At 44.3% G+C, this 20,771-nt stretch overlaps 1 protein-coding gene across 2 annotated transcripts in view; it reads right to left on the reverse strand.

Annotated features, from left to right (window-relative positions):
- Positions 1-20,771, reverse strand: part of CCM2 (CCM2 scaffold protein) — a 76,242-nt gene that overhangs the window by 52,249 nt on the left and 3,222 nt on the right. The window lies entirely within an intron of this gene.

Below are 20,771 nucleotides of genomic sequence, written 5' to 3' on the forward strand. Positions count from 1 at the left end.
AAGGTAAGGAACAGCCTTGTTTAGGTTAATTATTGGTGTTTCAGGTAGTGGACACTTCACTGTAAAAGCGCGATTTGCTGCAGTACTGGGCACTGGAAGCCTTGTTAGTAGTGGAAGGAGAAGAGTAAAGCATATTCAGAAACAATCTTTAAGAACAGAACTTCACAGTCCTTCCCATACCCTACTTGTACTCGGGAACATCATATCTTTCACACATCACAGCTATCTGGAAACCCTGGCGGAGAACCAGGCAGTTTTATAAGATCTCTACAAAGATATTTAACCTTATAACCCACAGCACATACTTTTAACTGAAAACTACATCCACTAAAAGAATGCCATGTACCTTCACCCCTATTAGATGCCTTGATTTTCACATCAAAGTTTGCCGGTGGCAGTGACATCACAGCAAAACCAGAACACAAAATTTTGCATGAACTGAACTTTAAGACAGTTTATTCGGAAAGCCCCTTCTATTCTGGCTAGCGGGCAGCAATCAGCGAACAACCTGGATTGAAAGGTGTCTATTTGTACCTTCAGTTTGCTTTTTTCACTTATACCAGTGCATACAGCCAGCTCTAGATAAGGGTGTGTCAGCATTTGCTTCAAACTATGTGTTTGAGAAACTTATAACTAAGTTAGCTCCGGCTGAAGGCTGAAATTTGGCACTTAACATCTCAGTCTGGGAGTTGTTTTTTTTGTGGTTAACTTGCTCTCCTTCCCCAAAAATTTCCCTTTTAAAAAAACTGGATGTCAGTAAAAGCATAAATCCTGTATTTCTTTCCCTTTTTAAGCCAGAGGAGTGAAAAATGCTCAACCAGGTTTTATCGAGTTGATAAAACTGCTATAAAAGGTTTTAGGAGCATGGTTCCAAAGAATGATGTTGCCACGCAAAAGTTCTGAAGTAATTAAGAACAAAGCTCTAGGCACCGCACCAAAGATGTGTGACGTTTAAGTTCAGTGCTTTGAAGCTCTTGACAAACGCCAGGAAGAGAATATCCAATGTTTGGCCCTTCTGCTAATCCATTAAAAACAACCAGTAGTTAACCCCTCCTTGGCATTTGGGTGGTGTATAGAGGCTCTTTTGGGGGGGGGGGGGGCGGTGTAATTAACACAGTAGTGCAAACACAGGACAACTGTCAATATTTAAGGCTGTTTTAGTCCGGGATATATTTTTAGTAAAAGTCATGGACAGGTCATGGGCAGTAAACAAAAATTCACGGCCATGACCTGTCCATGACTTTTACTATATATCCCTAACTAAAACTTGGGCCGGAGTGCATGTGCGCACTCTGGGGTGTGCGCGTGCACGCACGCACGCTCGGGTGGGGGCAGTCTGGGACCCCCGCTGGTGCTGGGGGGCAGTCTGGGGCACCACAGGTGCTGGCTCCCTACCCGGCTTGGACTGGCATGTCCCTGCAGCTCCTAGGGGGAGGGGCAGTTAGATGGGCTCCGCATGCTGTTCCCCACCACAAGCGCCGGCTCCACAGCTCCCATTTGCCAGGAACTGCAGCCAATGGGAGCTGCGGGCGTGGTGCCTGTGGGCAGCCCACAAAGGCCCCTGGCCCCTCCGCCTAGGAGCTGCAGGGACATGCCGATGAGAACCGGGGAGCCCCTGAGGTAAGCGCCACCCTGCATCCCAACCGCCTGCTCCAGCCCTCCCACACACCCAAACTTCTGCTGCTGGCCAGGGGCTACCCAGCTCAGGCAGCCCCTGAGCCAGGATCGGCTGCTGCAGAAGTCACAGAGGTCATGAAAAGTCACGGAATCCGTGACAGACACGCAGCCTTATCTATATGTGGTCTGTCTCTGGTGCCAAAGATGGTTCAGCTGAAATAGCTATTCTTTTGTAAGATTCCTTAGCGTAGAGGCTATCAAAGATAGCTCCAAACCAAGTCTGGTGAGTTTTTGTTTTGTTGGGAAGGTGGGGGTGGGGAGAATGGGAACTAGAAGCTAAAAATTACCATTCTGAATTTAATCTACAGATGAATTTGAGTAATCTCAGACCTGAAGTGGGATAGTCCCTCCTGAGTTGTTGGTGATAGGGGGGAGCATATAGCACCAATAAGAGACTCCTTCCCAGATAAGATTTAATACGTCTATCGCTGCCATAGTAGGGAGAAGACTTCATGCCACTGCATATTTGCAGAAGGTTCTCCAAAAGAACTTTATGGAACAGTATTCCTGGCAAGTTTTCCAAACCCTATGTGTCTGAAGCAATCTGACTTCATGTCAGCAGGGAAAAGGACTGGGGAAGGGAAAGTGGTGTCCATGAGAATCCTTGTGTGTATAATAATAAATGCTGTTTAGAACAGAGCTTCTCAAACGGTGGTCCACGGACCACCAGTGGTCCACGAGCTCCATTCAGGTGGTCCACAGATAGTTTCCTCTAAGGTGTGCGCCTGGGTGGCCACCCACCTAATTAGTGGAGCCATGCAGGCATGTAAAGTGAGGTGGTGGCCTTATGGGGAATAGGGGGTAGGTGGGAGGAATTTGGGATGTGCAAGGCTGCAGCAGCCAGAGAAAGAGGTGACTTTTCCCAGCTCCAGGGCTGTGGCTGTCACGGAGAGAATGCCCTCCTTCCCAGCCCAAGCTCTGTGGCTGAGGAGAGACCCCCCCACTCCTTCCCAGCTCAGGGGCTGCTGCGGCGGGGGAGAGAGGGCACATCCATCGCATTAGAAAGGTAAGACTACTGATATTAAAATCAGAGTTGTGTGCTTTTATTTGTAGAACAAAAAACATTAAGGTTTTTTTGTATAGCACTTCTATCCAAAGCGCTTTACAATAATTAGCTAACAGTACAAACGTTTGGAAAGATCATTAAGTGGTCCGCTGAGACCCTCAGCAATTTTCAAGTGGTCCGTGGGAAAAAAAGTTTGAGCGCCACTGGTTTAGAAGATGAAACAAAAGAGGTTGCAGTAGAAACAGAGGACAGACTTCTGCCTCTGGATCATTGCCTCCTTCCAAACGAGTGCCTTTGTTTGCATCAGAGGGCTGCTGATGCTGGGCCTGGCATTAGAAGTTGAGGGAGTCCTACTAGAAGAAGGCTGGTAAAGCTCCTGTGATTTTAGGATTATGCTGGAGCCTTTCAGCGTCTGTCCTTTCACCTGAAGGCAGAACAGAGAGCGGCAGCTGCTGGCTGGGTGTCCAGCTCTGAAGGCAGCACAGAAGTAAAGGTGGAATGGACTAAATAGTGCTGTAGGTAAAATGTGCACACTACGTCTCTTCCCCTCTCCCCCTCCCCCAAAAAAGCTTCTCACACATACCCAAAATACATTCTGTGCCCCCCAGTTTGAGAAACTCTGTATATAAGCCACAAAGCCCACTAAAGGATTTGGTTGCAGGTGCTGGAAGAATTCAAATCAATCTAAGGGACCTTGTCATCCTGTCCACCTCTTTGTATGTAGGAACGTCTCCTGCAAGTCTGCTGCTGGTTGCATAAGACTTTCCTTGATGGGTACTGCAACCTAAGTACTTGTAATTGAGTCAGCTACTCATTATGCCTAGGTAAAAAGAAAAGGAGGACTTGTGGCACCTTAGAGACTAACAAATTTATTTGAGCATAAGCTTTCGTGAGCTCCAGTTCACTTCATCGGATGCATGCAGTGGAAAATACAGTGGGGAGATTATCTATACACAGAGAACATGAAACAATGGGTGTTTCATGAGTTTCAAAGAGTTATCAGGTAAGGTGAGCTATTACCAGCAGGAAAGAAGAAGAGAAAAGAAAAAACCTTTTGTGGTGATAATCAAGGTGGGCCATTTCCAGCAGTTGACAAGAATGTGAGAGAAACAGTGGGGGGGGAGAAATAGTTTATGCCTAGGTAGTGGCCCATTAATTGCATCCTTCTCACTTTAACATGCTTCCAACAGACTGTCTGTAGACTCTACATTCATGTTGCCTATGGTGTTTAATATAGATACCAACAGATTGAAAACCTGGGTTATTCACAGGTGACTGCCAGAAGCAGGCTACATTATATTTTAAAGCTAGTTCTGTACACAATAGAGCTTCATTAATACGTAAATGATGCAGAAAGGCTTCATTTGCCAGCTCCCTAAAAGTGATCTTATGGTCAAATCACAGGTCTCAAAAGAAACATTCCAAGATTAACAAAGCAAAAAAGCTACATGGAAGAACCAAGTGCAGTGAAAGACAAAGCCCAGCCCTCCTGTATTTCCATGTTGAAGTCTGCTTTGCCAGCTCTAGCTGGGCTCCAGCAAAGCCAACCGGATTTTCCTTTAAGGCAAAAGGAAAAGAAATTTCCCTGACTACTACTTTTAGAACAGTCTCTTCTCCCCCCCACCCCCGCACCTTAAAGATTCATGTAACCCAACTTAGCTCTCTCTACCCACAGCATTTTATTTTAGACTATGGAATACTGAAGTGAGGCTGAACTCATACATAGAGAAACTATGAAACAAGAGTATTTGTGATGTCAGGTTTGCCCATGAATGAGGTTTGCTGAAATGGCTTTAGACAGGAACTGCAAAACAAGTTAAAGTTGTCCGCTGCTGCATAATGGGCGTGGCAGGGAGAGGGGAGGAATAAATAAAGATATTCTAACCAACCTTTAAAAAAAGGCCTTCCCTTCTAAAATCCACCCAGTGAATTTGGGTTCCCTCTGCTGAACTCTGGAGTACTATCACATACTTGAAATTGTAACACAAGCAGTCCAGGGTATTTGTGAGAACACGGAAATATTCATCTTGAGATGCTCTCCATGACTCAGGAAGCACACAGCTGATCTCCCAAAAGGAAAAGTTTTTGGAAGATTAGTTCAGTCCTATCTGCTGAATGCTCTCCAGGTCCTGGTAAGTGGAAGCAATCAAACAGAATTATAGGCTGAAGTTTTCAGTTTACTTTTCTGTTCTCATAAGATACCTGGATCAGGGCACACAATGTCTCCAAGTTCATCGGTGTTGCAGAATGCATAGTACCAGCCCATAGGTGTTAACACATTATTTGGTCTCGTCTGAATAACTGGGACCAAACAACATTCTAACAGGACTACAGAACTGCACTACAGCCTCTGGTTGGGTCTGGAAACAGCTAAATACCATAGGAGTTACACATCCTAGGAGTAAGAGAACTGCATGTATCCTGAACTTTGTCCTGGCCCTCTCAACATCCATGCCTAATTATGCATCGTGGTTTTGAAATGAGAATTTCTATGGGGGACTAAATCAGGCCAACAAAGCAATTAACCTAAGGCCATGTCTACACTACAGGGTGCATAGCGGAACAGCTGTGGCATCCTAGCTGTGCCAGCACAACCCCATAGCAAACAGGGATAGAAGGGGGTTTTTCCCGTCACTGTTGGACCACCACCCCCCTGAGCAACCGTTGCTAGAAGAATGTTTCTGTCCACCTGTTCATCTCGTCTACACTGCGGGTTACGTCAGCATAGCGTGTCGCACCAGAGTATGGATTTTTCACACCCCTGAGCAACATCGACGTAATTTTTAAGTGAACACAGGAACAGCCACACTGGGTCAGACTAATGGTCCATGCCACTCATGATTTTATAGACCTGTAACATCCCCTGCTTTGTCATCTCTTTTCCAAGCTGAAAAGTTCATCCTTTTAATCTCTCCTCATATGCAAATTGTCCCATACACCTAATCATTTCTGTTACCCTTCTCTGTACCTTTTCCAAGTCTAATATATCTTTGTGATTGGGTGACCAGAACTGCATGCAGTACTGAAGGTGTAAGCCAGGCCTAAGAAATCAGGTTGGATTTCAGCATGAATCACTCACTGATAAAAGGAAGTCTGTTAGCCAACAAGCTATAAGCCACATTTTAGACCTAGAAACTGCATAGATGTGTTTACCAAATTTACCTCCAAAGTGTCCCGTATTGCATGTCGAATTTAAAAAAGTGCCATCTGACAATGGCTAAGCAACTGGTAACAGACTTCTCTTATTAGGCAAAAAACATGCTAATTTTCCTCTTACCACTCCTCCCCTGCTGCCTGTTTCATCCATCTGTTGTTATTTATCAACTCTAAACTGTAAGCTCTCTGGGGCCGGAACTGTCCTTCTACATGTATACCACAAGCACCAAGCATAAAGGGGCCTCAATCCCAGAAAGGGTTGTCTAGGTGTTACTGTAATATAACAGCTGAAGGTCTTAATCTTTATCTTTTACAGCTATTCCTGAAAAGTTTCAGCGCTACTAAACTAGAGCCTTACTAACTCCAGAATGTGATCAAATGCCAATTCCTGAAAGTCTAAGTGTACTGAGGTTTCTGCAGGAATGCCAGTGGGTGTTGCCAGCTATTAGAAATCAAGGGTCCCTGGTTAACAGTACGAGTCCTTGAAACCAAGACTAGAAAGTGCTAAAATAGACTAGTCGGACAAAATATTAAATTGCATCTTCTGGAACTGTGTTTTCCATTTCGGTTTGGGCAGAAGGCAAGCAACACACATTTCTTTCCTTGAACTTCACTCTGACTGCAGATTCCAAACTCTAGAGAACTGTGTAGGATACCATGAAAATGCAGTTCCTATGCCAAGCTGTTTTGAGTCCTTGCACTTGTCAGTTATTTGTGACAAGGACTGTGATGGAGATTGCAAGTGGAAAACAGTTTCCTCTTACCACCACCACACGGGTTTTATTGGTAACTGTAGTGTGAGATTTAACATCCTATCACTGGAATAGCTAAATTTGAATTTTGAGAAACTTCTCAAAATTAGCAATTCAAATGATATATATTAAGTCAGGGGTACTCAAACTGGGGGTCAGGAGCCCTCAGGGGGTCACAAGGCTCTTACATGGGGAGTCACAAGCTGTCAGCCTCCACCCAAAACCCCGCTTTGCCTCCAGGATTTATAATGGTGTTAAATATAAAAAAGTGTTTTTAATTGGGGGTGGCGGGGGGGGTTGCACTCAGAGGCTTGCTATGTGAAAGCAGTCACCAGAACAAAAGTTTGAGAACCACTGCATTAAGTAAATCACCAAGGAGTTGAGGCTTGTCATGGGGATTTATAAGGAGCACTTTATTGTCTTATTTATATAGTCTTTCCAACCTCAAGTGTTCAAAAAATCATTGTCAGTCCCCCCCCGAAATTCTGATTTTTAAGTTTGAGGGTGTGTCATTGAATTTGGAGGGGACACTTCACTTTTTTAAAGCTTGTCTCCACAACCAAAGACTATCAGTATTCTTCAAAAATGAAAGCGGAGATGTTTGTGCAATCTCTTGATTTCAGCCGCTGGAGCTTTAAGAAAAAACACCAAATATTGCAAGACGCTCAAACATGAGAGTTGGCAAGAAAGACTGCTCCACTTCTCCCTTAATTTACTAGGTGGAAGAATCTTGCCGTGCCCCGAAGGTCAGACTCAAGCTATTTATCTGTTTTGAAATTTAACAAATTAAAAACCTGAACAGACTTCAATCTAAGGAAAGCAGCTCAAACTTGAGTCCCAAAAATCTTGTGAGCTTTACACACTACAGCTACATTTAACCAAGTGCCAATTTCTTTGCTTCTGCACAAGAAAATGCAAGAACCGATAAAGCAATGTTACATCAAAAGTTTTCCAGCATAAAGCACGTTAAGCCACTCCACTGGCAGAACGCAGTGAAACAAACTTAAGTACAACTATACATACCATGGTAGAGATGATATACACTCCTAAAGCATTCCCATGCCAGAGCAGCCTTCAGCCTTTGCAATATTCCTAATCATCTGCAAATCAGTGAAACACCCAGGGCTTGGTTTGCTACAACCTATAGCAAGCATTTGAAATATCAGACCCTCCCAGTGCTTAACGGGAAAAGGCATTCCCAGGAACTGTCCATTCTATTCACTGTTTCAAATTCCCCATCTCAGACAGGATTTAGAGAAAGATTTTTTTTTTTTTTTATAAAAAGGACTGACTCCACCCTGACAGGGTGTGGTTTTCCTTTCTTACAGGCAGGAAGTCTTAGCAATAAAGCAGAAGATGACAGAACAGAGTGAAGCTAGATGTCTCTTGCACACCAATATTTGAAGTGGCTGGTGTTAGACTTGCCACTTGCTTTAGGTAAATCCTACTTCAGCAGTGGTAGTATCGGTACTGCTCATAGTCATAAATACTGATTTAACTAGCTATTTATGGCATCCACTCAAAATCCAGTTCACAAAGCTCTAAGGTTATGTCAACACTCACAGCCTGCTAGTGTAGCTGCAGCACACAATGACGGGATATGCGCGTGTCTGGAGAGGTCTGCAGTAGAAACGCTGCAGCTGCACCACTGTAGTTCTGTTCAGACACTTACTACAGCTATGGAAGGGTAGTAAATCCACCTCTGAGAGGTGGTAGCTAGGTCAATAGAAGGATTTGTCCATCAACCTAGTGCCATCTACTCTGGGGCTTAGGTCAGCTTAACTTTGTCTCTCAGGCTGTGAATTTTTCACACCCCCGAGCATCGTAGCTAGACTGATCTAACTTTCTAGGGTCAGCCAGCCCGATGTTCTGCTGGTATAAGAACTCTGCATCCAGAACGTTAGCTACATCAGCAGAAGCCCTTTTCTGTCAGCATAGCTGTGTCTACACAGGGGGTTTTGTCGGCACAGCCATGTCACTAGAGGGCATGGTTTTTTTCATACCAACTGACAAAACATAGATGGGCATAGCTATAAATATAGACCAGGTCTTAATGTTCAAATGGGGGTTGAGTTTATAGTTAACGTTGATTGCATCCTCTTATCACGCTATGTGACCGAAGACAGGGTTGTGCCTCCAACGAGGTCAGTCTAAGGGAGCGGATAGAGGCCATGTTGGGACATCGCAGGAGTTGAGGTTCCTCCAAGGAAGTAGTTTAGGACAAACCCGGCAGCTAGCAGGCGTCCTCCCACAGACAGAAAACTTCATTTTCGCCTGAGGTTCCCTGCATGCGGCTAGAAGGTAGGAGTGAAGCAGGTGAGGAAAACATGCTGCTGTGGGTAAGGAGGCAAGGCAATCAACTAACTAGTTGACAACCAGTCTCAGCCTTGAGACACTCAGGGGTTAAAAGGCTCTTCCTGTCTCACTAAGCACATCTCCATAAGCAGTACCATCCTAATGACCTGTGTTTTCCCACTCCCATCACACATGTCCCCAAAGCAATGGTCATCACCTCCCTTTCCCAAGCTCCTTTAAAGGCATCTGTAAAAGGAGAAGTGCCATTTACCTGACAGTGTCTCAAACCAGTGTCCCAATGTGACCACTATCTTCAACTTTCTGGGTCTGAACTGCTTGTGATGGCAACACACTGCCTTTATTTCTCGCTCTTACAAGACTGGCAATATTTGGGGATTTTTATTTATTTTAAAAAAAAAACAACCAACTTTCCTTATTCCAGCTCTTGTGTCATGAAGTTTTGCTTATGCAAAATGGCCACTATGTCCCATTGCTGTTACTGGTGCTAAAGCCAGCAAGATGGTCATTTCATAGCTTAAGACCAGAAGGGACTACCCAACCATCTAGTCCTGCGGTTCTCAAACTGTGGGTTGCAACCCCATTGTAATGGGCTCGCCAGGGCTGGTGTTAAACTTGCTGGGGCCCAGGTCGAAGCCTGAGCCCCACCACCCGGGGCCAAAGCCTGAGGGTTTCAGTTGTGGGTGATGGGCCTCAGGCTTTGGCCCCGCCCCCTCCCGGGGCGGTGAGGCTCAGGAGGGCTCAGGCTTCAATCCCCTCTCCTGGGGCTGTGTAGTAATTTGTTGTCAGAAGGGGGTTGCGGTGCAATGAAGTTTGAGAACCCTGATCTACTCTGTCCTCCTGTATATCACAGACCACTAATCATCCAGCCATCCCGACACCAAGACCAACTATCAGAATTAAACCAAAGTATCGCAGCCCTCCAGACTAAATTATTGTGTGCACCACAGGCAGAGAACAGGAGGTATCAAAGTGCACAAAGCCTGAGGCCCTTGCAATGGCAGGAAATTTAATTAGTGAGATACAAGATGATCATAGCAAGTGACCCACGTGGCCATGCCCCATGCTGCAGAGGAAGGTGGAAAAATCTCCCTATGCCTACCCCAGATCCCTGCCAATCCCACCTGGGGGAAAATTCTTGCAACACAGAATATGGTTAGATCAGGTAGACCCCGACCAAGACAACAGCCAAGCACTTGAGAATTCTCAGTACCACCTTAGAGTGCCAACCCACCCCATTCAGTGTCCCATCTCTGCTTCCAAGGAAGGAGGGGGGGGGAAAAAAACCCCCAATATCTACAATCCTTAAATTCAGCTGACCCTAGTATTTTGACAGCACTTCTCCACTTGTTTTGTGGAGATCACTTAGAGGATTAACCTCAATTAGTGACATTATGCAAACCATCTTAATTAGTGAACTTGTGTATTTATTGGATCTATTTTGTTAAGAGAAAATATGCTTGGTGGATTTTCAGTTAAGAACATCTGGAAGATTTTGCTGTTGCGCTAGTGGTTGGCTAAATAACGGTTAAGCTAAAAATACTCGGGCAGATAAAAAAAAACAAACACAGGCTTTGACTGTAAGTCTGCACATACATATCAGACTAAGCAAAGAATCTGAAGTGTTTTCTTGTGCCAGTCTCTCCCTTTACTAGACAATCCCAGAGCCAACAAATAGGCTATGGGCAGAGATACCAAAGGGATCTTTTAAACTAAAGGATCACCCGAGTTTGAGATCTGCATATTTCAGCTTTCCAAAAGACACTTCAAACGCACCCTAACCTTTCCGAAGAAAGATAGCGTATTGTTATGGCTGTCAAAGTTCTGACCTAGCCAATGAGATCTCCAAGGAACACCTTGGTGATGCACAAAGTTAGTGATTCAGTAGATTGAACCCTTCTGTGTAAGTCAGCACTGGCCCATTGGAGCTGCTTTCAGATGAGTGGGAGGAAAGGGGTCCTGTTTGTGTGCTTATCACAAGAGGCTACATCTCAAGGGTATCATCACAATCATAGAAATTAGGTCTCCGTGTATAGTAGATCATTCAGTCCATTCTACAAATGCAGGGATGGGAGTGTTTTAATGTTTAATATTCCAAGGCACCTTCTGCTAAAAATGGGACATTAGGTCTGATGTGCTAGCCAAATTCCAACTCTGCTAGTTTTGTTCTGCATCCTAGAGTTAAACTTACCATTTCAAATGGATACAGCATTCTCCTCCTGTCCTTAACTGTGGTGCTAGTCTACACTAGAACATAAGATCGACCCAGCATGCCTCAGGGTGTGAAATAGCTGTGTCTCGGAGATGTGGCTATGCTCCCTGCATAAACACTAGGTCAACAGAAGAATTCTTCCATCAACCTATCTACCAACTCTCACAGGATTACCTACAATGATGGGAGAGCCCCTCCTGTTGCTGTAATGTCTATGCTGAAGTGCTACAGCGGCACAGGTGCGCCACTGTAGCAGTTTAAGAGTAGACATGGCCTGTTTAGTTCTACTCTGGAATCCCACAGAGTTATCGGTTATTGCAGAGGTGGCTAATGTGATCTTTAAATGAAGTATTATACCTCAGATACTGTGAGGTTCAAGCCCCTTGACACTAATGATAATAAGTACTATACAGCACTTCTGGAGTAGCTTCTTCTGCCAGGTTGAGGTCCTATGACAGCCACCACTTGGAGGCGGTATCAAGGTCAATCTGAGTTATAAACCAACCACTGGAGCTTATTTATACTGAAAGCCTCTCCCTGAGTTAGAGAAACCAGTTATTTTGGTTTGTTTGGAAATCTTTCCATCAGTGTTCCTGTGCCAGTTCATTCAATTCTGAGGGGATTCAAGAGACAATCCATCTCCCTTATTACACACTGTCTAAGGATGGGCCGATTACACTTTGACCTTTGTACTTCACATATTTTAACTGCTGGAATATACTTGGCACTCTGACTAGTTTTCATGAATCCTTTCACTTCCTTTCGCTGTTTTACAGCCAAAGTACATTTATTTCAGAATTTTTGCGGCTTTCTGCCTACAGTAAATACAGAGTCTGGCTCAGCAGAAGTGCTGACTACCTCCAAAGGAGCAAATCCTGAGAGCTCACCAGCAATAGTCATGCAGATCTGCAGAATGCTCCAAGCGACAACTGATCACCATCCTACCAGCCACGTCCAAACTCAGAGGTACCCAAGTACATAAAGTCCAACAATGTTTTCTGTGACTGTCCCATAGCTGTCAAGGTGATGCTTTTTACTGCATGAACTCTCTTCTTGGGTCCACACTATAAGAAAATTTCAGCCATGTTTGAGGGCTTGGCTACACGGAACTAACTTACATCTTCCATTAGGATTGTAAATCTCTGCAAGGACACTTATTTTTGAATGATTGTCCTATTTACCAAAACAGAATGCTTGTATTCAGAAATAAGTGTCTTTACACAGACTGGCCCTGAAATAACTGAAGGTATGAATTACAACTGATGTAGTTATTTTAGTTCCAGCTGCAATGTGGCTAAGACCATACACGTAACATAGGAATTACCATTTCTTGGTCAGACCCAAGGTCTATCTAACTGGGGCCAGAACCAGAAGCTTCAGAAAAAGGTGCAAGAACCCTGCAGTAGGCAGATGTGGGATTATCTGTACCCCTACCCCACCTCTCATTCTAACAGGTTGGTTGAAGATTGGTTGGTTTGTGTTAAGCTGTGAAGAATGAGATTTAATATACCTTCCAAAAACATACATGAAAGCTTCAGTATAGAGCTGTGAATGTATCTCTCACATCCACAGGATCGGTGTCGTGTCCCAGCTTTTCAGCAGTCTCTTGGAGGAGCCCCCTCAGTGTGCCAGACCCACAAAAGGTCCCACTCTTCTAAAAGGGGAGACCACCCAGCCGCAACGTCTAAGACTTAGCATCTAGGCTCCACACCATGAACTCTGCCCAGCAAGGCCGACAGAGAGAGACTCCTGTTCAGAGAATTTTTGCCCTCTTCAGAGATCAAAGCACCTCAGCAAATATATGCAGTGACACCAGGCAGCCTTTTCTAAACAGAGTAGGATTTATTAGTCAACTGGAACATAACACTGGGGATTCCTTAGGCTAGCACAAAAAGACATGGTCCATGCTGGCTAAAGCCCCCTTGAGCCATGTTTCTCTAGGAATCACTTGGTTTCCTTTCTCTCTGCCCCTCGGTCATCAGTCCCAGGTCAGAGCTACTGTATCTCTCCCAAGCTCTGCTCTTACCCTAGCCTCCCGTAACCTCTCAGCCCCATTGTCTTCCTCCTGCAGGCCCACGCTGAGTTCACATGTTCCACCTGCCCAAGTTTCCTGTTGATAGGTGTCAACTGTTCAGACCTTGGGGTTCCAATTGTCTTCCCAGAACCTCCATTGATACAGGTTGGTTTCAGCCAGTCCTAGAAAACCCATTTATACCACCCCAGACAGTTCCATGACATAAACCCTTCATTATCTCCAGTTGTGCTCCAGGACAGCATTTTAACCCTTCTATATTCAATAGGTAGCAATCCTAAGTCTGTGCCATGCTTGAGAAAAGGTGGGTGAGGTAGTATCTTTTATTGGACCAACTTCTGATCACAAGAAAGACAAGCTTTCAAGCTTACACAGAGCTCTTCAGTCCTGCATTCTGCCATGCGTATCATTCATAAAAATATGACAAAAGTCCCACTTTCATCAGAGCAAATACCCTAGAGACTTCTAGGCCCCCCAACTAACATACTGTGATCTTTTGTTTGCAGTGTTGCTGTAGTCGTGTTAGTCCTAGGATACTAGGAGTCATGGTGGGGGAGGTAATATCTTTTATTGGACCAACTTCTGCTGGTGAAAGACACGTTTTTGAGCTACACAGAGCTCTTCTTCAGCTTTTTGGGTGCCCAATTTGAGACACGCAAGACCTGATTTTTCAGAGTACTTAGCGTAATATAACACTTTGCAGGTTCAAAGCACAGCTCCCAGTGACTTCAGTTGCACCTATGAGTGCTTACCACTTCTGCAAATCACACCCCCAGGTATCAATTCAGGCACCCAGAAAGTGAGAAATAATTAATTAGTGACCAGCTGTGAAAAGTCTGATTTCAGTGATATACCCAGCATCACATAGGAACTCAGTGGCAGAGGTAGGAATAGAATTGAGTTCCCCAAGGCAGCATTCAACAGCCTTAACCACGAGATCATCTTCTCTCTTCCTGCAGTCCCATCTCATTTGCTATACACCTTCTGACTGCTGCAACAAATGAGGCAGGAGTCCTACAGACAACACTCTCTCCATTACACAACCCTGATTCATTCCCAAAGCAGGTTCATCCTGTATCTCCCTGCAGTATTTTTCTTATAAGCCTATTAGTCTCACTTCCATCCCTGTTTTTTCATTATTCATTGACCCCATACATACTCTTGTTTTCTGGACTTAGTGGTTCCTCTCCTTGGTTAAGGAGGCAGGCCTTTGGGTTTGGGTGAGCCTAAATCCACATCTTCCCAGGATATAAATAGGTTTGTGCACCGAATGAACCCAGGATCCGGTGGGAAAAAGTCTGATCATGTAATTAAAGAGAGTATAATGCATTCACACAAAGGGGCCAAATTCAGGTTGTACAAGCAACCTTCTTGTAGATTTGTCTGTGATTTCCTCGGTTTTTAAAAAAGCAAACTGGAAGAAACCCACTTGCTTCATCAGCTGGGCTGGAACATTTAGATTCACCCCTAAGTCCTCTGCCACTTGAACTAATGGAGTGACTGACAGCAGTAACAGATTGTCTTCCTGTATGTGGACAGGGGTTAGAGAGGGTTTCACAGCTATTTCCTGACAGCAGAGGAATGGTGAAACTCAGGACTCTTGGGTTCCAATCCAAGCTCTGGAGGGGAGTGTGCTTGCTTTAGTGGACACACATTCTTTTGCCCATTTCCCCGCAAATCTGTACCACCTCTTCCCCACCCATGGCTCCTCATCTCAATCCCCTCACCTAGCCAGTCCCAGTCTCCATTCTTCAGGCTTCTTGCCCCACTCTTTGTCCATCCAGTCCTAGACTCCCAGTCTCCCCATTCCTCAGTTCTCAGGCAGTTCTCTCACTCCCCGCCCAACTCCATCAAATAGCCTCTGCATTTCCCCCTCCCCCAGCTTCTTGTCCCAATCTCTTTGCCCAGCCAGTCCCAGTTCTCTCCTGCACTCAGGCTCCCCATCGGATTTCGGTCTCTCCACATCCACCATTTCCCTCTCTGGCTCCTAATCCCAGATTCTTTGCCCAACTAATCCTCTTCTCCCTTCCCCTCCCAACTCTTTGCCCCAAATTACTCCTGCCCCAACTCCCCAGGTCTTGTCCCTTCTGCACATGATTCAGGCAGTTTCCTCCTACGTGCCAACTGGGCCCAGTGGGGGTGGGGAATGAGAGGACAGGAGAGACAGGCTCCCAGATATTAGTTCTGGTGCACAGACCCAGCACAGTCCAGAACAGCAAGGAATTGCAATTGCAGGGAAAGTCCTGTTCAGCCCTGGGCTGGAGCACAGAATCATAGAAATGTAGGATTGGAAGGGACCTAAACAGGTCATCTAGTCCAGTCCCCTGCACTAAGACAAGGGGCTAAGTATTATCTCTAGACCAGCCCTGACAGGTGTGTGTAACCTGTTCTTAAAAACCTCCAGTGATGGAGACTTCACAACCTCCAAGTAATTTTTTCTGGTGCTTAATTGCCCTTAGAGTTAGGAAGTTTTTCTAACAAACCTCCCTTACTGCAATTTAAGCAGATTATTTCTTGTCCTGTCCTCAGTGACTACAGAGAACAATTCTCTAACAACCTTTTACATACTTGAAGACTTTTGTCCCCCCTCAGTCTTCTCCAGACTATACAAGTCAGTTTTTTCAATCTTCCTCATAGGTCATGTTTTCTAGACCTTTACTCCAGAAGAGAGCAACAAAAATGATTTTCTCCAATTTGCCTTTGTCTTTCCTAACATGTGGTGCCCAGAACAGGACACTGTACTCCAGTTGAGACCTTATCAGTGCTGAGCAGAGTGGAAGATTTCTTCTTCTGTCTTACAACGCTCCTGCTAATGCATCCCAGAATGATGATCACTTTTCTGCAACAGTATTACATTGCTGACTCTCATTTAGTTTGTGATCCACTATAATCCACAGATCTTTTTCTGAAATATTCCTTCCTCGGCAACCATTTCCCATTTTGTATTTGTGCAATTTTATTATTCCTTCCTAAGTCATCAACACCCCCACAACATACCTTTCCAAGATCCTCTTACACATGTCTATCACAACATGTAGTGTACACCTCATCCAGTGCACTAAGTGTCCCAACAACAACTATGCGGGTGAAACCAGACAACCACTATGCTGTCAAATGAACTCACATAGAAAAATTATTAAAGACAAAAAAGTCACCATATCACTAGTGGGTGAACACTTTTCTCAAAGCGGTCACTCTATATCCAACCTCTCAGTCCTCATCCTCAAAAGGAAACATTCACAACACCTTCTAAAGATGAGCCTGGGAGATTAAATTCATAATTTTGCTAGATACTGGAAGTCATGGACTGAATGGAGACCCTGGATTTATGGTTTATTACAACAATCTATAACCCACTTAAACTCCCTCAGCTTTCCACCCATGACTGGAGAGGTAATAATGGGCTACTTCAACTTCATTGGTCCCTTGAAATGCATGTTAACTACTTACGCTAAACAATCTGTTCTACCTTGTGTGACACAGTACATTTCCCAGACCTGAAAAAGAGCTCTGTGTAAGCTCAAAAGCTTGTCTCTCTCACCAAAAGAAGTTGGTCCAATGAAAGATATTACCTCACCCACTTTGTCTTCCTAATATCCTAGGACAACACAGCTACAACACTTCATACAGAGATTGCACACAAGTTTCAGCTGCCTTAGATCTGGTCGACGCTACAGACAAAATATAACTCCACTGCTCGGGGTATGAAAAATCCACACCTCTGAGCAACTGAGGCATGGTCTACACTACTGAATTAGGTCAACAAAAAGACAGCTTATGTTGACCTAACTCTGTAAGAGTACACTCAAATGTAGCTCCCACCAATGTAACTCATCCACTACACTGACTTAACTCCAGCTCTGCAAGATGCATAGCACTTAGGTCGATGTAGTTAGGTCAATGCAGCGTTAGTGTAGACACTGTATTGCTTACATCGACTGTTACTGCCTTTCAGAAGCCATCCCACAATGACAGTTAAATCAATGCAAGCACTCCTGGTGAAAACGCGCACCATTGGCACAGAGCGTGATGTGGACATGCAAAAGCAATTTAATTATTGCACAGACGTACAGACTGCAGCTTACATCAACTAAATTTTGTAGCTTAGATTTGCCTGCAGTTATACTGACCTAACTCCGTGTAGACAGTGCTATGTTGACAGGAGAGCTTCTCCTGTCAACATAGTTAATCCACCTCCCTGAGAGTTGGCAGCTATGCTGATGGGAGTGCTCTCCCCCATTGGTGTCAGAGCATCTTCACTTAAGCTTTATAGCTGCATCGGTGCAGCTGAGCCAATGCAGCATTTTAAGTGTAGACCTGCCCTTAGTGTCCACTTTGTAGTTGAGTATTTTTTGTTCTCTAACCAAAGTGGCTCCTAAAAGCTTAATCTTTGCCAATCAAACAAATCTAATGTAGTCAAAGTGGCAAATTTAAAAAAAAAAGTCCTTAAACTCTTAGCTTCAGTGTCTTGTGGTAATGAGTTCCACATGTGGTTATGCATTGCATTTCTTGGTTTTAAAATTAATGCCTCTCAATATCACATATTATGAAAATACAAGTGCACGACATAACTTCCAAATACCATATATTATTCTGTACCACAATCATGTCATTTTCATCCTATCTTTTCCTTCCCCGTTCAGAAGGTTGCAACCAAGTTCTCTAGTGAAGAAATTTGTGGCGTTTAGATGTTGCTTGTAATTATTAGAATTGGGAGCACTGGCTGTTGGGAGTTTGATAGGACAGGAAACAGGAAGGAGGGGGGAGGAGTTGAGAGGCTGGGAGAGAGCTACAGAGTGTGCAGCAGCAGCTTGGTAAAGAGGTTTCCACTTTGAAAATAAAGCCCTGTTGAAGCTTGTTAGTACCTTGCCTGGTTGATACAACATTTTGGCGACGAGGATGGATCTTCTGCCTCTGAACCCACCTGCACCCTTTCTGCAAAGCCCAGGTAAGCCTCCAATTGCTTTTGTTACCTGGATCCATATGTTTGAGACTTATCTGCTTGCAATCACTGCTACAGAGATTTCTGAAGTAAGAAAGCATACTCTCCTAATCCACTGCCTTGGAGCAGAAGGGCAGCATATATTTTACACTTTTCCCCTTGCAGATGATAAATATAAGACTGCAATCACTGCATTAAAGAATGGGTGCCAGAAGTGAACGTAGTAGCTAATCGCTACAGATTTCACCAGCGTGAGCAGAAACCAGGGGAAACTATAATGCAGTATATTGCTTCCCTGAGGAGTCTGATTGTAAGTTGTGACTTTGGGAATATGGCAGATGAGATGATTAGAGACCAGCTCATTGAGAAAACAACCATGCTTCATGTAAGAGAACACTTAGTTCTAGAACTACAATTTACACTAGAAATAGCAATAACCATTGCTACTCAGATTGAGTCAGTTACAGCCGAAGCCAAAATAATGAGCATGGATACAGGAGGCACAGTCCGGACTGTGACTCCTTTGCAGAAAAGTTCACTACCCCTGCAGACACACAACTGCAAGAGGAAAACTAATGAAAAACCACCAAATCAGCAAATTCAAAATACAGTAAAAGCATGCTTTCGCTGTGGATCCCCACAACACCTTGCAAGCTACACAGGATGTCTGGCAAAAGTAGCTCAGTGCAATCATTGCAAAAAGATTGGACATTTTGCTAAAGTATGTCACAATAGCCAGATCAACAGGTGCATGCAGTTACAATACCAGATGTTACTGTGCCAAGCGTGGACAAAAATCACTACTGCACATATTCCAGAACAGATAAAGTGCACTGTAAATGTTTCCGCCATACCCTCAGGCAAACTACACTCTATTCAGAGAATGTCGGACACTGGCTCAGCAGTACCTATACTACCCGATTCCATCTATCTGCGTTACTTTAAAGATGTGCCTCTTACTGAACCCAAACTTCACTTGGTGTGCTATTTGAAAAACCATATTCCAGTACATGGCCGCCTGCCAGTAATAGTTACTTTTGGTGATTGCTATGTAACTGCAGAGTTCTACATTGTCCACAAAGGCACTCCTATACTTGGCAGAGATTTATTGGCTGCTTTAAATCTCAGGATAGTTAAATGGACAAATTGATCTTCCTCAGCAAAGCACTCTTGTGGTACACACTCCAGTTTCAGCTGGGACCCAACACCAGGTTGAGGAGAAACTCAGCTGTGCTTATGGGTTTCTGCATAAAGTTAAAATGTGGAATAATGTGATGCCTGTAGAGCAGAAGTTACGGTGCTTACCATTTTCAGTCAGGGAAGCTGTTTCAAAGGAACTTAGAAAACTTGTTCAAACGGACATTATTGAAGAGATCTGACTCCTCAGAATGGGTTTCACCTATAGTAGTGACGCAGAAGAAGGGTGGAGGCATTCGCCTTTGTATGGACTTAAGGGAGCCAAATAAAGCTATTGTGATTGACAGCCATCCTCTTCCTCACATAGAAGAAGTATTTGCAGAACACCGTGGAGCAAAGATGTTTTCTACTCTTGATTTGCAGAGCGCATACTACCAGGTTATGTTGCATGAAGATAGCAGAGACCTCACAGCATTTACTACACATGAGGGACTATTTCGTTTTAAACATGTTCCATACAGTCTCGCATCTGCCCCAAGTGCCTTTCAAAAAAGATGATGTAATTGATTCTGAAGAAGCAACATGGAGTTCAGTGCTATCTGGATGATATTATCGTGTTTGGAAATACTTCTGAGGAGCATGACAATAACCTGCAGTCTGTACTAAACTGCATCAGCACAACAGGCCTCCAGCTCAATAGGTGCAAATGCAAATTTAGACAAACTGACCTCTCCTTTCTGGGGCATACAATTTCACAGGCTGGACTAAAACCTGATCCAGATCATATTTTGGCGATTTCAAATACTCCTCCTCCAACAGATTTGCAAACCTTACGTTCCTTCTTGGGTCTTACCTTCTGGTATGCAAAATTCATTCCCAGTTATGCTTCCGTCATTGAACCGTTACGGGAATTACTATGGAGAAGTTCAACCTTAGTGTGGACAACGGATGCACAAGCTAGTTTCAAAACGGTGAAAGACTTGATTGTACATAGTCCAGTACTTACACTATTCACTCCTGCATTGCCCACAAGTGTAACTACTGATGCTTCTGATTATGGACTTGGGGCTGTGCTCACGTAACTATATGAGGACAACACAGAGGACTGTTGCATTTGCTTCAAGGACACTAAATAATGCTGAGAGAAAATATTCTACAGTCGAAAAAGAAGCACCTGCTTGTGTCTGGGCTACTGAAAAAAGGAGAACTTACCTGTGGGGCCGCACGTTCAAGTTGTGCGCAGACCACAGCCCTTTGACAATGTTGCTCACCCCGAAAGGACTGGGAACAGCAGGATACCATGTTGCTCAATGGTCTGCAAGACTACTCTCTTTCAGTTATGAACTGGAATATAAGCCTGGAAACCAGAATGTGGTCGCTGATTGCCTCTCGCCTGCCTTTGCCTTCACCAGATGGTCCACCAGAGGATGAGCATGTAGTGGTTGCACTTATTACAAGCGCTCTCACTGCAGTTACAAGAAACCAAATTTCAAGCTGCTTGTTCAGTGTGTCCAATTCAACAAAAACTACAGGAATTTATGAAA

The sequence above is a fragment of the Natator depressus genome, chromosome 2, assembly GCF_965152275.1.
Source record: "Natator depressus isolate rNatDep1 chromosome 2, rNatDep2.hap1, whole genome shotgun sequence".
Taxonomy (NCBI): Eukaryota; Metazoa; Chordata; order Testudines; family Cheloniidae; genus Natator; species Natator depressus.